This window comes from Furipterus horrens, unplaced genomic scaffold (genome assembly GCF_987537825.1).
Source record: "Furipterus horrens unplaced genomic scaffold, mFurHor1.1.pri manual_scaffold_2, whole genome shotgun sequence".
Lineage (NCBI taxonomy): Eukaryota > Metazoa > Chordata > Mammalia > Chiroptera > Furipteridae > Furipterus > Furipterus horrens.
In genome coordinates, this window is record NW_028327172.1 from 192920218 (window position 1) to 192937959 (window position 17742).

General features: G+C 41.4%; 1 protein-coding gene across 1 annotated transcript in view; it reads left to right on the forward strand.

Moving 5' to 3' along the window:
- Positions 1 to 2335: 2335 nt before the first annotated feature.
- The window catches only part of RBM47 (RNA binding motif protein 47), a 118416-nt gene continuing 103009 nt past the window's right edge, over positions 2336 to 17742 (forward strand). The window contains exon 1 of the mRNA XM_090266960.1: positions 2336 to 2382. The gene's annotated coding sequence lies outside the window, so the exon portion shown is untranslated. The remainder of the gene's footprint in view (positions 2383 to 17742) is intronic.

The following is a 17742-nucleotide window of genomic DNA, read 5'->3' on the forward strand; positions in this document are numbered from 1 at the left end:
GGTAAATGCTTGGAACCGCAGGGAGGGGTGAAGGGAGTCAGGGCCTCTGGCCTCTTCCTTACCTTTACTCCTGCCCCTGCCCAACAGCTTCTTCTCCAGCCCAGCCTGTGGACCCTGTGCGTAGCTCCAGCCCCTAGCACGCTCCTCCCAACTCCGCAGGCAGGACTTCCCCAAATGCACCACAAGCATCCCCAAACTTAAGGCTGTGAGTCTTTGTTCAAACTGTTCATGCCTTTGTCCCTTCCCTTCCGGTGGTCTTACTAGATACGCAAATACCCGACCCCCTCATTCCCAATTCAAGTCCTTCTTTTCCACAAAGCCCCTTCCAACCACCTAGTACAGCGGAATCCTGCATTCTGAACTCTGAGCACTTAGTGTGTCAGCCATGTCAGAGCAGGAAATTCCCTTTGGTAAAAACATTCAGGCCAAGCCCTGCATGTTATGGATGAGGACATGGAGGCACAAGGAAGTCCTGTGGTCTGCCCAAGGTCTCGCCATTCTCTAAAATATTTGTTCGTTGCTTCTGTACATCTGTTCTGAATCTGTGGTTCACCACATCAAGCAGCCATCTTGTATTTACCTGCCGCATGCATGTGTGTGGACTTGTTCTGTACAGAAACTCAGAAAACACCTTTAAAAGGGAACTCAGATCCTCCAAATGGGCACTGGAGAGCGTCACAGTGGATGGGTGTCTGATCCTCCTACCTGTGACTCTTATTCCTGGACAGCTCTTACCCATTACCATTACCCCCACCTGCTTGTTCTCAGGAGCTCCACTCCCACTTTAAAATTTGAGTCCAAGCTGGATATAGGATGCTTGAGGGGGTGGAATAAACACAGAAAGTTACATGCAGACTACATACTCTGATTCACAAGAGAATGCTTTTGCGTCTTTGTTGGTAGTTGGGCCTGTGCTCCAGGTCTCCCTCCCTCTTCTCCATGAAACGAAGAGGCTATTAACCCCTGTTATCTAGGAGCGCCCTCCAAAAGTCTGACTCCACACCCAAAAGAACACCCCAAGTCGCAGGAATTCCTGCTTCTGGTGGTCAAAGGCTTATCTTCCAGATTCTCTTTCTGATTTGAGGAGCCTGTTCTTTTCATAATTACATTCTTTAGGTGACCCCAACCCCCACCCCACTACTCAATAGGGTTCTTTATCCCAAACCGCAACAGGATGAACCTATCAGATGCCTTCATGGCATCTCCCTAACATGTTAATTCTCTAGGACATGCACCCTCTCTTTCTTATGAATTTTTGCCCCCTTAGCATTCAGCACTGTGCTGGGCATTTAGTGAACACTTGAACCGAGTGGATTTGACACATCAAGTGTACCTGAGGGAAGGAGCTTGGGGTGGGCGGGAAAGGTTGGTGTGGAAAGTGATAAAGGGTGCCATCCTGTTAACCACCTCCTGGAATACTGAAGGATGCCTACTCCACTGTTGTTCCCCAGAGTGTATTCATTCATTCACTCATTCATTCTTTCATTCTTTCATTCATTCATTCATTTACTCATTCACTCAACAAATATTTCTACAGTTCTTGTTATTTGCCAGGCATTGTATTTAGTGCTGGGTGTCAGCAATGAATAAAAAAAGCTCTTTGTCTGCCCTGAAGAGCTTTGATGGATAACCTGTCATGATCTCATAAGTAGTAGTAGGAGCATGGTTAATGAACCAGGGTTATGTGCTTGAGCAATTCTGTCTTCTTTCCTTTGGTTTTGTTGTGAAGTATGGATGTGAAGATGGGTTTTGCTCTGAGAAGCCCCACAAATGGGGTTACTGTGGTTAATAAAGACCACCAGGAAAATCATAGGCAGTTGTGTTATGTATGTGCTTTTTCTTTATACAAGACCTTTAAAGGTCAGTTTATTGGAGCCCAATGAGACAATTAGGTATATAGGGGGTAATTTAGTTGCTTCTTCCACAGTAAACGTGGCAGTTCTTGATGTTGGTGAACTTGTTCTGGTGCTCTGAAATGAAAAGGATACGTAAGACTTAGGCCCAAAGGAATTTGATCTTATTTTCCCCTTTTCTTTTTTATTTGGCTCATGAACTTCATTCCATACCAGTTTTTTTTTTTCCTGTGCACAGTAAAGTTTTAAAATAAACAGCAGCAACTCTGTTTTCCTAGTATAACTAACATGGAAACACATAATCCTCTTAGTTTTCTTAATTTTTGCAAACGGGGATTTGTTGGGATAAAATCTTTAAGTAGTCCAGTCACATGGACTAGATATTCATTTAATGACCTCAAGTACAACCTATTAGAAAAGTGAAGTAATGAATTAATAATGTTCCTCACAGTTATTTTCTCTCCCTTATTTTCAGCCATAGTCTGTACAACTTTAATGGAAGTCGTGAATGCACAGTTAATTCACCCCTGTAAGTAGAGGGCAGTCAGTTCATATTGGCTAGCATTCCATTCAGCTTTCTGACCTTTCCATTTTGAACATTTGAAAACAAACAAACAAAAACCATTATTTGCAGCTGTGCTGTCTGAAACAGTAGCCATTGGCTGCTGTGGCTTCTGAAATGTGGCTAGTGTGACTGAGCTGAATTTTTGGTGGTGTTGTTGATTCTAGAGAGAGGGGAAGGGAGGGGGAAGACAGGGAGACAAACATCAATAGGAGAGAAACATCGATGGGTTGCCTCCTGCATGCGTCCCAGCCAGGGACCGAACTCGCAACCCAGCCATGTGCTCTGACCAGGAATCAAACCCACAACCTTTGGTTTGCAGGATAACACCCAGCCAACTGAGCCACACTGGCCAGGGCTGAGCTGAATTTTAATTTTAATTAATTTAAATTTAAAAACTGAGGAGTGTAAAGTATTTGTTTGTTTGTTAAATACAACTTTATTGGGATGCTTGTAAGTATGTTTGGAACAACTTCGATGTGTGAATCTACATTTTTCAACTGTAACATATATAATACAGATTATTTATTTTTTAAATTATTTATTCTATTATAATTGTCCCAATTTTACAGATTATTTCTTATGAATATTTAGCATCCAAATTGGGGTGTGCTATAGGATAAAATACACACCAGATTTTGAAGACTTGGTTAAAAAAATGAATGTGAAATACCTCACTTAGTAATTAATTTTTTTTATACTGACTTCTTTTTGAAGTGATAATGTCTTGGATATGTTGGGGTTAAAGAAAAGATATTAAAATTAATGTCACCTGTTTTGTTTTTTTTCTTGTACTTTTATAATGTGACTACCATAAAATTTAAAGCCATATCAGTGTTTCTCACGATATCAATACAAAACAGCCTGTTAGATCGAAATGAAAGGTCCCATGTCATGGTCCACAGGGCTCTCACCAGTTTACCTTGTGAGAACATCGTAATGAGCTCAGATAAAAACAGTTACAACAAATTCTATGTCTTAGCAAATCATAAAACATATTTAGTAATTTGTTTTTTTAAAGCTTGTCCAACCCAGGTGGTCTTGGATACTTTCTGATTACAAAACTGTACCATATATTTAATTTTACTTATCATGGGAGAAATCTCATAAATATAAACATAGAATTTTAAACAACTCAACTGGTTAAGAAAGCTGTTCAACAGTATGATTAAATGAATCTAATCACAGATACCACTATAAAGCATTTAAATAATATTTTATGCTATGGACACCATAGTACCTGTGGTTAAAAGCTCAGGTTTTAGAGTCAGGCAGTTGTGGGCTTGATCTGCCACTTTCTAGTTGTGTGACCTCGGACTAGGATTTTAAACTTGCTAAGCCTTGGTTTCTTCATCTATAAAATGAAACAATAATAATCCCTACATAATAGCATTGTTACAAGGATTAAGTTATAACCTATGTAAAGTCCCTGGCATATGAGATGCACTCAGTTGTGGATAACTGTTGTTGATTACAAAGTTATTGTTATTATTATTATTGGCCTTATAAAGTACCCAACATTGTCTTCAAGGTCCCTATCAGCTGTCTTGCTGTTGTATCTGGGAGGTTCTGTCAGAGCTGCCATTCATCTACAAGTTGTTAAAATTATTTAGAGTTAAAATTACGTGCTCTCCTTGTGCCTATCCTTGACCTTGTTTTGTTTTTTCTCTACCCTTTGTTGTTCTTTGTCTCATTCTGCAATTAGCCTTTGATCCTGAAGTTTCTCTTCTCTTATTTTGTCTTTTCTATGTGGGCACATTCCATATCTCTACTAAAGTTTTATTTATAAGCATGTGTTGAACACTTATTATGTGCCAGACTCTCTGATGGGTGCTAGGAATACAAAGACGAATAACAAAGCTCCTGTCTTCAAGGTGCTTATACTAGTCCAGGGAGAGAGTTTATAAATGAGGACAATAAATGTCACAGGTGCTCTGATAGAAGTTGCAAGGGAGTCCAGTGTGAGCAGGGGCAGGAATGAGACAGTAGATTCTACCAGGGTGGCGATCAGGAAGGACTTCTTAGAGGAAGTGACAATTGAATGGTTTTGATAGATGAGTGGGAATTGAGGATAATGTATAAGGTTGGAGAAGAAAAGGCAGGCACAAGAAACAGCCTGACACCAGAATAGTGTGTTCAGGCAATGCCAATAGTTTGTAGGGACAGTAGGGTAAGACAGAGTACAGAAAGATGGAGTTGGGACAAGACACTTGACTGCAGAGGGGGCAGGGAACCGATCCCAGAGGACTTGGTATGCTTTGCTAACTCGTTGGTCCTGAGTGACACGATCAGATCCCAGTTGTGCAATGATCGCTTTGGCAACAAGGTCTAGAGTTAGGGGTGGAACCCTGTAAGGAAGCTATTGTAAGAGTCTGAGTGAAAAGCCTGATGTTGGCTGTAGCAGTAGAGACATGAAGATTCAAGATAACTACATGTGGCGATGGATGTTAACCAGACTTACTGTGGTGACCATTTCACATTATACACACATAGCAAAAATTACATTGTACGTCTTAGGCAAGTACAGTGTCCACTATGGTGAACTGGGGCAGCTGTGAGGAGAGAGGTCCAGCAGGCACTGGTCTACCAGCTGGAGTTCAGAAGAGAAGCTGGGTCCCGAGCTCTGCAACTGTTGTAGCTTCTGCTGCTTCTTGTTTTCCTTCCTATAGGACATGCCACTCACTACCACCAACCCTTTCCCTGAATGCTCTCAGGGTTATCTTTTTTTTCTTTTTTTTAGGGTAATAATTTATTTATTTTTAGAGAGAGGGGGAAGGAGAAAGAAACAGAGGGAAAGAAACATCAATGTGTGGTTGCCTCTCACGCATCCTCAACTGGGGACCCAGCCTGCAATCCAGGCATGGGCCCTGACTGGGAATCAAAGCAGCAACCCTTCGGTTCACAGGCTGGTGCTCAATCCCCTGAGCCACACCAGGGAGGGCAGGATTATCTTTTTAACCACTTTCTGTGGTAGGTGGTTGAGCTCTGTTCTAAAGAAGAAATCATTTCATCTTAGTGCCCCTGCCCCTTCTCATCATCTCACAAGCAGAAGGTACCAACCTGGAAGCAGACTTCCTCCAAGAAACCAAAGCAACCATCTCTATGTGATGCTCTCTAATTCTTCATCTTCCCAAGTGTCCCCCTGTGAAGCTTAATACTCCCCAGTGACATGTCCTTGTATTTAGAATAAGACCTAAACTCGTGACCATGGCTCCTTAGGCCCTTTACCACCAGACCCCTGGCCACCCTCCACCCTCCCAACTCTGCTCTTTCTCCTCTGCCTCTATCACCAAATTCCAGCTGCAGACTCCTGTTCCTGGAATCAGAAACAAAACATACAAGCCAACTTGTCCTACTGCAGGGCATTTGTGTCAGGTGCTCGCCTTGTGTGTGCCCAGACTCTTCTCCCCTCAAATCTCTGCTAGGCTTCCTTCATTTCTTCATTCAGTTCTCGGCACAAACATCTCAGGGATCTCACCAATCCCTGTCAGGCTCCACCCCATCGTCCTGCCTTACTGACCTCACCGTACTTACCGCTCTCCAAAATGATCTTAACTATTCACTTACGTGTAGTCTGTCTTTCCCCTTCAGTGTGGAGGCCTTGGCTCCCACCTGTCCCCACCACCTAGCACCTGACACATAGCAGGCACTCATCAGGTGTTGTTCTAAGAGCTTGAAATCTTGGCAAAATATCCCTAAGTGAAGGTGTTCTCCCCAGTCAGTTCAGCTAAGTTGTTTTGAAACAAACACTAGTTTTTGGAGTGACTCTCTTTTGTGGGAGGAAGGGGAGGCAGCTCTATTGGTCAGATTCCCAATAGGAAACAGATGTACACTCAACAGGATAATTGAAGAGAGATTATTAAAGGGATTATCAAGGTTTAGGGAAACCAAGAAGGGATTGTGAAGTACTGCCAAAAACCCAGAGAAAATAGTTGCGTGGAGGAGGCCTTGGCAGGAGCCTTCAGTGACGGGCTGCAGCCAGCCCCCTGTCACCCGGAAGTCGGGGAGCCCAGGGCATAAATGCCCCTCCCTTTTCTGCTCCCAGCCTCTCATCTTCTGCCTGTGCCCCTGTGGGCTTAACTCAGTGGGGTGCCAGAGAGCAAGGGAGACAAGTCCACGTGGATCAGCCTCCAGCAGTGGAAAAGAGTGTGGAGTAAAAGGAGAGAAAATCATATGATGTGTCCCTGCCAATTATTTTGTTCCTTAATCAAACACTGTTTTGTATTGTTACTTATTCTAGGTGCTTGTATGTGAGAGAAAGGTATTTGAGAACAGGGAACATGCTTATGACTCCTTTTAAGACTCCAGAATGATGTGAGAGGGGATTATTCCTCCGTATGTGTGAAGTTGCAGCCTAACTGACTCTGTAGAAACTTGTGAAATAAATATGTTTTGAAACCAGACTATTTTGAGTAAATCTTGGGAATGACAAGCCATAATTTAACCCTCCATCATAGCTTGTCCGTAGTACCCCAATGCCTGATATAAAAGAATGATACATGGTCATTTTTGTGGGTTGTTTGCTTGTTCTAGTGCATCATTTATGGCCGCAGTCATAAAACTCTATTTGTTCCCAGGTCAGACAGACTTCTCTGTAGGGCAGTGGGTGATTGATGAATCTTCCAAGACACTTTCTCTGTCTCAGCTCATTCTACTCTGAGGCTGACAAAATTCCCAAAGGGTTAGCGATTCAGCATTGTCCTGTCAAGTAATATATTTTAGGAACAAAAAAAAAAAAGTGATTTAATTTAATGTTAAAAGGCAAGGCTGAGTTCTAACATTTTTTACCCTTTGCTGAGTTAATGATGTAGACCATGAGTTCCAAAATGTCACAAAAAATAACAGCTACCTCCTTTGGGCTCCTGCTGTATACCATGCACTGGACTCTACCTGACATGGCATCCAGTACTCTCATACAGCTGGTATTAGTGCCGTGTTACATTTGAGACAGATTTAAGTCATCATCAGGACAGGCAGATTCAGGATTCAAACATGGCATCTCTCTGACACCAAGGACCGGGTTCTTGCAGCATGCAAGACAGGGGCTGCTGGGATCCCCATTTGAAACCTGCAGTGGGGTCCAGGTGGGACCGCTTAACGTGGTCAACAAGGAGGACAGGACTGAGGGTGGACACATCACTCTCTTGCTTTGCTATGCGGGGGGAAGTAAACCATCACGGAGAAGGATGAGAGGTGCGAAAGGGCCAAGAGGAGGGCGGCTGCCTTGTTGGGGGGCACTGGCAACCATGTTTCGAGCCCCTTATCCTTCCAACCTGTACATCCACTGCGACTGTGCTTATGGTGATAAGGCCTCTTCCGTGTGTCTGAGGTTTCTCACTTGGTGCCCAAAGGTTATCCTGTGCTGTTCTCAGAAACTGTTGAAGCCTGAAACCAGAAAGAGGACTGAGTTTAGGTCCCAAGCGAAGAACCTAATAAACTCATTTGTTGTGCGGTTTGATTATCTTTCGCAACTGAGAGAGAAGGTATTAGAAACTGGGGGGAGGAAAATGAGAAAGGGAAAAGGATTCAGGCATAAAGCTAAGTCACTTGGAGTCTAAGACTGTCTTTTTAAAAGAGAAAGTAAACAAATTTAGAAAAACCATGAGGTGGAATCATTTGACTTCACTAGTTTTGTTAGTGAAAAGTTTCCTAGTAGAGAGAGGTCCGTGATATTCAGCAGGTTGGCATTTAAACAGAATTAGAATTTAGGAGCACTCTAAAAACATTTCTGGGTTTAAAAAATAATTACTAGATTTTGCATAAGATTTCTGCACAGTAATGATCAGGGTGGGAGAAAATGCCTTGTATTTCTGCTGGTCAATAATTACCCTAACGTTCACTTTCCCAGCACAGTAACCCCAAGGTCATTGGAAAAAATGGCAGCAAAGAAAGACCCATAGAGAAAAATGCTTTGTTGGTTTTCCCCAGAGCTTCTTGTTGATGTGGATCTACCCACGAGTGTGACGACGTGCTCGGATTTGAACGACCTCCACAAAATGGGCCCAGTTAATTCTCTAGTTCTCCCTGCAGTCAGATCTTATGTTTCATCATTACTTTTAAAAGTTACAAAATTTTGCCTACATGCACAGTCTGAACTAGTAATTCTGTCTAATTGAGGGGTTTTGTTCACTGACTGTAGCCATTATGTGTTGGGCTGTGCCCTGTGCACTAGGCATTGTGCCAGGTATTTTAGGAGCATTATCTCTGTCCATCGCACAGCAAGGACGGTTCCAGCACCATTGGCAGGTGGAGGAGCCGAAAAATAGAGAAGTGAAGTCTCTTGTCCTCCTGATGCCCTAGGTAACGTGGGAACTCTAGAAGCTAAGGTGAAAGAGAAAACGATAGAAAAAGCCCCCAAATATAAGCTTTTAGATGCAAGAACAGTGAAATTTAAGTAGGCTGTGACACTAGGTAAAGGATATTGAGAGAAAAAGCTAAGAAAATGGAAAATGAATGAACACAGAGAATGGAGTCAGAGGGAGACCATTTATTCAACAAATATCTGTTAAATGCTGGGGTTAGGGTTGGAGGGACCCTAAGTGTGTGTTTGTTGGTTTCTTTACCAGGGAAGAGCACTATGGTACTCCCATCTATCTAACCCTAAGCTTTGGGCTGAAGTAAGAGGAAACCCCAGAGTTTGAAAGTGTCTGTGATAAGGCTGAGATGGGGCTTTTGGTTTGTTGTTTGGCTGCATTCCTGTCTCTTGGTAACTATAAGGTTATTCCAGACCTTTTTAAAAAAGCTTGAAGCACCATAAGTGGATTTTTTTTTTTAATTGGGAGAGAATAAATGGCAGAGGGACATCTTTATATTGTAATGGAATCTGATCAGGAGCCTATTATACTCTCTGCATTTGTTTGGACTGTCACATGAGCTGTCTCTAGAACTGTCTTCATGAAACTGTTAACTCCTGGATCTTTCTGAGGCTGCCTGCAAGGTGTTTGGTGTGCCAACAGGCTGTTGGTCAAGGGCCCTCATTGGTGAGCAAGCGTTTCTCAGTTTGAGGAAGTCTCTGTGGCTGGCCGTGCTAGGCTGGGGTCACCGGCTTGCAGAGAGCTGGAGTGTGGGCACAGGGACTGGGGTTTAGCCTCTTTCCCAGAACTGAAACCGGCCCCGTTCGTTGGCTCAGCACTCGAGGAAGCTGTTTCAGGAAACAAACCCAGGAGGAACTAAGAGCACAGTCATGTGTTCACGAATGACTCACTCAGGGTTTCTCCTGCAGCACATGACCCTCAGGCCACAAATGCAAGCGGTGGGCTGAAAGTTAGTGATACATTACAGGGGTACCTTATTGGAGCAACTCCCTTTCTCCTGCAATGGCTTGAGTGACAGGTAGCATCCAGAGGGAACTTGGGAACCAGCCTGCCTGAATCTAAAGGTTATTTAATATCATTTTGCCTCCCTTTCTTCTGTAAAATGGACATCGGAATAATAATACTTCATAAGGTTTTTGTGAATATGTATTATATGAGCCAACACTTGTGCCGTGCTTATAACAGTGTCTGCCACATGGTAATTATGAATGTTTATCAAGAAAGAGAAACACAGCTGTCCAACGCTGATCTTAAACACAAGTGATTTCTCATTATGACGTTAATCCATTACATTCATTTTATACTTTACAGTTTGTGAAATGCTTTCCTATATGTCACATCCCGTGATCAGAGGATAGTCTATAGAATATGTTCCACATTTATAAGGAAGAGGCTGAGGAGAGAGTATAATCTAGGAAAGATAACGGGAAAGGACTCCCTTCTGGAGGAATGCATTTCATGGCCTGGGGTACCGCCCAGGAGGAGTTCAGGGAAGGGGCCCCACCACTGCTGCCTGCATACCCTGTCTCTTAGCAAGCCCTTCAGGCCTCCAGGGCAGGAGAGTTCCCCCAGGGCTCCTATCCAAAGGAGAACCTGGACCAAGGAACTGGGTGGGGGGAGCTGGGTGGGGACCAAACAAGATGCCAAGAGGCTCCACCCTTCGCACTGGGGCTGCTTGCCAAGAGGCAGCCACCAGGCACAGGGAGCATGGTCTTTTCTGTCCTGGAGCCTGCCCTTTGGGAGCTTGTTCCGTGTGAGAAGGCACAAAGCAAACCATGAAGGGAACCAGGTTTTTCGCTTCAAAAGAGAAAAATTCCAGATGACCAAATGGCACTGTGCTCTTGGCCAACAGAGTGGCTTCACTTGTCCTCTCAGTGCTAAAACCAGGGCACTTTCAGGAAAACCCATAGAGGTTCGTCACCCTGGCATATAGCGGGCCCTGATCACATGGGCCAAGGCACATGAAAGACAAAGCCATTCCAAGGCCAGGCAACTTGGTGAGACTCCTTATAGGTAGCTATGGTAATAATATCCCCTTTGTGAATTATCTTGTTTTTGTGGGGCCAATATCCTCCCTTCCTGTACCTCCCACCGACCCCAGATCAGGGGCTTTCTACCCCGGCACAGTCAATACTTTGAATTGCTGCGGGATGCTGTCTCATGCATTGTAGGATGTTTAGTATTATAGTATCCCCAGCCCTATACCCACTAGATGCCGGTAGCACCCACCACCAAAAACATCTTTAGGCATTGCCAAGTAACTTCTGGGGCAGGAAGGGAAAATGACCCCAGTTGAGAACTATAATAGCTCCTACATTGTAGGAAAATGACCACCTGATCATCTCTGTAACCTGTCTGACTTGGTCTTCATTTTGTGTTCCTTCCCTCCAGTTATACTTCTTCCACTATCTTGATAGCTGTCTTGAGCGCTCTCCCCACCCCTATCATATATGATCTTGTGATTACTTGTGAAATTTTCAAACATACCTACAGAATCCAAGTTTGTCCAACAGTCTGGAAGGAGTCATTTCTTTGAATATTTTAGAATCTGGAAATTCTTTCTTGCCTTAATTTTATTGTCTCAGAAGGGTTCTGAAGTTCATTGGAATCAAGCAAATACAAGTCTTCAAGTTTTCTTAGAAAAACTATAATTAAAAAGGCTTTCTTTTTTTACTAGAAAGCCTGTTTCTCTGATGGTTCTAGCTTACTAGCTCTGCCCAGGCTATTTCTGAAATAATTCAGTAATGTTCTATGGAGACACTTTAGGAAGAGCTTTTTACATTATTAGAGAAGCTTTTAAATGTCAGAAGTCTAATAACCCTCAACAGCTACAGAGAGGCTGCAGGACTGAAGACCATTTGCAGAATTTATATTCTTCCACCTGTACAGTCAGCACTATTCTGTTTTTTAATGAAAAAATATTCTCAATGCTGCTCTTCAGTTGCCATGACAACTTTGTGACAAAACATCATCTGATTGACCTTTTAGCCTAATACTGTTTTTATAAAGTCATGCAGAAATAGAAATTCCAATTATCTTTATTAGTAAACTGTTCCAGTTTGTAATTATCCTTAGAGTAGAAATTTTTTCCTTTTCTTAACCACTGAAGATCATTTCCTCTTTATAATGCTGCCTTTATTAGAATGAATTTTAATCTAATTATAAAATGATGCAGGCCACTAAAGAAACAGAGAACACAAAGAAGAAAATAAAAATAATCTGTAATCCCACAACCCAGAGATAATTGTGTTGGAATTATATGTCTTTTAAAAATTCATATAATACACGAGTAGGCTTAAAAGGTTAACTTTTCCCCTGTTCATATCTTAATAGGGATAGAAAACAGTTTCACAATTTTGTGGTGAATTTTAATGTATCGTACTTTTAAATGAATAAATAAGGAGTTTCATAGGAGAATTAAATTAACAAAGAATGCATAACGATGGGCACACACAGTTTTTTACTGTTGATTTATTCAAATAAACCGGGGCCTGGGTACCAACGGTTTTTAGTTTCTTATGTATCCTTGTAGCAAATATTTGTATCCTTGTAGCTTCTACTCCTCTTCCCCCTTTTCCACAAAAGGTAGAATATTAGCTGAATAGCTTTGCAATTTGTTTTCTTCACTTGGCAATACTTTTTGGAGATCTCCCAATCTCAGTGCATCGAGAGCTTCCACATTGACTTAAAAAAAATAAAGACATAGTTTTCCATTGTATGCATTTGCCATAATTTTAACTAGTCACTGTTGATGAACATTTGGTTTGTTTCCAGTCTTTTGCTATTAAAAAAAAAGCCCCAATAAATTATCTTGTACACGTGTCATTTTTGCAAGTATTAAATATATCTATAGGATAAATTCCCCAAAGTAGAATTGCTAGGTTAAATAGTATATGCAATAGTAATTATAATGAACATAATGGATATATATTAGATATGGTCATTATAATAGATACATAATAAAATAGATAAGTATCCTCTGTAAGGGTTGTGTATATATATATATATACACATACATATATATATATATATATATATATATATATAGTTTCATCAGAAATGCATGAGAGTATCAGTTTGCCAACATATTAACATGTTACTATATTACTTCCAACTTCTGGATTTCTGCCAATTTGATAGATGAAAAATGATATTTCAGTTAGTTTCAATTTGCATATTTTAATAAAGTTAACGTCATTTATACTTTGTGAATTATCTGCTCATATTCTGTGCCCATTTTTTCTATGGGCTTATTAATCATTTTCTCATTGATTTGCATAAGCATTTTATACATTACAGAGACAGCTCTTTGTGTTGTGAATTGTGGACATTTTTCTGTTGATCATTTATCCTTTGATTTTGTTTGTGGCTTTTAGCAATATTGTATGTACTTGAAATTATGAGGCTTTTACTAAGGCTTTTGGTTTATGAGTTGTAGTAGAACTCTTATGAAAAGAATTCTTATGTTTTCTTATAGAACTTTTGTGGTTTAATTTTTCACATTTAAATATTTGATCTATTTGGGATTTATCCTGATATGAGATAGAAGGTACAAGTTCAACTTTGTTTTTGCCAAATGAGTATCTAGATGTCCCGACACCAAGTCCTGTCTCCATTGGTATACAGTACCGCTTTCGTCATCTATTGAATCGCCTTATGTACTTGGACATATTTCTGGATCTTCTATTCCATTCCATTGCTCCAGCTAGTCCTGTGCCAGTATTCTATATTTGCATATAGTGTCTGTTTTGTCATTCCATTTTCCCCTCCATTAGTTTAGAATTGTGTCTTTTAAAAAATTTTTTTAACATTTATAAGTTGATGGATTTTAAGTCCATTTACCTACTTTCTGACTTACGTGCTACCCTTGTCATGTATTTTAATTCTTTTAAATAGTATTTTTAATTTATTAGATCTTTGTCTGTTTATATTAAGACTCCACAAGACATTATGGAGGTTTTATATGGCAGTGTTTATATAAATTTATAACTTCTATTGCTCTTTATTTTATCCTGTATTCTCTGACTTTCCCTCTTGGACTATTTTTCTTCTGCTTAAAGAATGTCCTTTAGTGACTGTCTACTTGTGATAAACTCTCACTATTTATTTAACCGAGCATGTCATTATTTTCAGCTTCTTTTTTGAATTATTTTTGATGAGGACAGAATTCTAAGTTCGTAGTTTTGGTTTGTGTTCCATACTGGACACATCCTACTGGTTTCTGGCCTTCTTTGTTGTTGCTAAGAAGGCAATTGTCAATCTAACTATTAGTCCTTTGAAGATAATAATTGCATTTTTATAGTAAGCATAGTTATTACAGTCTGTCTAATAATTTTAATATCAGGAGTCCCTGTGAGTTTAATTTTGTTTCCTATATTTTTTTCTGGTTCTCATTCATGTTGTCTGATTCTCTTTGACTGGATGCTGGATCTTGTACTTAAAAATGGTTTTCTAGAAATGATTTGAGGTTTAGCAGTAACTTATGTTTCTCCTAGATCACACTATTTATTTATCAAGGCTTTATATTATGTTTCAATATCTGATAGTGCTAGTTGTCCTTCAGTCAGAATTTGCCTGATTATGAACTTTGGGATTAGCTTGTCTACTTCCAAACCTCCCTTCCTTAAAAAAAAAAAAAAAAAAAAATCTATTATTTTTTGGGGAGGTGAACATGTTAAATTTATAATGGCATCTCATGATGTGAATCTTCCTATACAAGAGTATGATGGGAGAGAAAACACTTAAAAAGAATGTTGTATAAATTGTATTCATTTTGGAACTTTAGAACCATTCTCTGAGATCATAGTGGAATCCATGTTAAGGTCTCATTTCATATAGAAGTAATCATTTTAGATTGTCTCATTTATAAAGCATGGTAAGTTTAGAAATGATGCGATATTAGACTTTTGGCCTCTTGATTCTCCAATGTTAGATTCTATTTTCATACCTCTCTCATCTGACCCCGTCCCGAGTCATGTTACACAACAAAAAGCCCTGGGCTTTACCTTGATTCTGTTGGGCTAACCCTATATTTCTTTGTTTTCTATGAACACTGATAATATTCCTTTCTTCAAATACACTTGCTGTGCTATACACCATAGTATATGATATCCTGCAAGTATATACTTGCAGTGCCATTACAGCATCTTGGGGTTAGAGATGACAGTGCACAGTGTTTAAGAGAGTAGGATCTGGTGTGTCTCTGAAACGGCTTCAAGTCTTGGCGGGGCCTTTCCCCAACCTTTCAGCTTTGGGCTAGATATTTAACCTTTTGAAGACATAGCTTTCTTTGGAAAATGGACATTATCATAGGAAATCTTGATCAAACTATCACTGTGAACATTAAATGAAAAAAAAACTCGCAGTATGTACAGCCATAGGCACATACTAAGTGCTCAGCAAATTTTAGTTATAATGCAGTCCTTTTATATTACAGATCACTTCTGAGGTTCAGACACTTAAGTAGCTTTTCTAAAAATCAACATTTTTAGGAGGTGGCAGAGCTTTTGCCTCTGAGTCCAGTGTGCTTTCCATGGTGCCACTAGTGAATAATAAGAATAAAGAATAGCTAGGGTGTATGGTCCTTACCAGGTAGGCCCCATTCTTAGCACCTTATCTATATTAATTCAGTTTATCCTTATGAGCCAGAAGGTAGGTACTCTTGTGTTGTGAATTGAACTAAGATGTTGGCCTCAGAACTGGCTCCACAGTCCAGTTTCTAATATGTTACAGAGCTTCTAGTCAGTGATATTCCAAGAATGAGCACCTGGCTACCCCAAAAGTCTAGTTTGGGCTGGTAATACCTCCCACCGGGAGCATTGCCCTATTTTTGAAACATTTCTCTTCAACAATGTGTAGCTTTTTCCTCTAGTCCCTCTCTGCTTTCTTTTTTTCTTCGGTCTCTCCCAGTCCACTTATCCTTTTCATTCTGTGATCTTATTTATCCTTTATCCTAATCTATGTGTTTGGGGCTTACCGTGAAGATTATGTGAGCTGGGGAGGGGCGTCAGGGGGACTAGCTTTCACTAAGCACCTACTAAACATCAGACATTGTACAGGTGCTTTCTTATCCACATTCTCATCTTCATTTTGCAGGGGAGAAAACTAAGGCTCAGAGAATAGAAGAAATAAGTTACCCATGCTTACGCAGTTGGATGGTCACAGAATTAACATTTGAGCCCAGGTCTGTTTCCAGAGCTGATAGTTGTATGCACTGGCTCAGCTGTGCTGGTTTTTAAAAGCCTGGGATCTTTCTGTCCCTCTTGGTGGATGGATAGTTGCTGCCTCAAGCCTCCCATGTGTCCCTATCACTACCGGCCTGGACTCCCTAACCCCTTCCCAGGAACCCCTGGGCCTGCCCACCAGCCAGCAGGTAAAAGGTTAACATCCATTCCAGCAGGGGCGTCCAGGCCCCTGCTCCAGCAGCAAGGCTGCAAGCGCAGCTGTGTGTCAGTGCCCTTGAGGCCCTCCTGCTCTCAGCCACGCAGCCCTGTGGTATCGGGTCTCCTGCTGAGCACCTCTTAACATCACTGGGGCAGCACAGGATGAATGAGAAAGTAGCTTCACAGCTCATTAATGAAACTGCCTCTTGGGATCACATCAGACACACAGGGGAAGCTTAGCTGAATTCATTGCTTCCCTTGATAAAATGCAGGATGAAAAACATTACATCTGTGGACAGATGGATTTGTGCTGTCACCAAGACTGAGGTTGCTGGAAGGAGCATTTCCTCAGGTCCTGCCCAGCCCCCACTCGCCCTGCCTAACCTACCCAAGCCACCCATGCTGGGGCCCTCCTAGATGTTCAGGCACTGGGGTCCTTGCCTGGAAACTCCTCTGCCTCTTTCTGTGCCCTCTCCATTCACCAAGGCTCCTCAGGTCTCAGAGGCCCACTAGACTGGTGTTATTTTCAGAATCATTTCTGTTGCACTTGGGCAAATGGATTTTTTGATAGGGCCTGGGGTTGTGAACATCATTTCTAACATTCTTTCTTTGGAAAAGGTGTTCTCTGTTTCAGAAAGCAATTTATAAATGAACTGTTCTGAAAGCAAGATAGGGATTTTTCTTATATTCTGGAAGGAAACTAGTTAGTGTATGTTTTACTCTTCTCCAAGGCTTGTTTTATGGTTGATGATAAACAATAGATGTTACCCATGCTCTTTATTTCTCTTACTTTAAAGCCATACTTGCCCCTATCTTCAAATATTCCTTGTTTTCATTAGGATAAGCTAAGTAGCAATACCATAGATTCCAGTATGTCAGTGGCTTTACCCAATAGAAATATATTTCTTGCCGATCTGATGTGTGTGAAGGTTGGTTGGGGTGCTCACTTCCAAGAACTCATTTGGAGGTCCAGACTGAGAGTGGCTTTGCTTCTCCAACCCATGGTGTACAGAGTTGCCCAGGCATTGCTCTCCCAGTCAGCCAGGGGAGGAAAAAGCCAGAGGACAGTGCCTGGGAGATTTTTAGGGTCAAGACCGTATTGCATCATCATGGCCCACATCCTTTCCTCTCCAACCATGGGCTAGAGCTAAGTCAAATGGTCAGACCGAATGGTAGTGTGGGGACTGTGGCCTCACAGTGCTCCATAGAAGGGAGCAACCTGTCACCTTGTATTTTTCATAACTTTCAAATACTTTGGGCAATTACACTTGTAAATGTGCCCGCTGAAGGTCGTACTTAGGAGATGTGACACAGAAGCTCTGCCACTCTTTTGTTTTAATTTCAAGCAGTAGCCTTGGTTACACAGCCACACTGGGAAGAGTGTTTACTACCTCTCTGCATTAGGAAAATGTGAAGAGTAGACCAGGTGGGAAGTTAGCATGTGGGCGAGTCCACCAGGTTTTGCCTCCTGGATACATGCAGTGGGAGAGGCTTCACATCTGGGCCACACTGATTGGTGGTATGACCTTGAGCAAGTCACCTGTCTGCATCTGTTTTCTCATTGCATCAATGGATAGATATCTAAGGTATTTCACTGTTTTGAGAATTTGGCCTCTGGTGATCCTACAGGA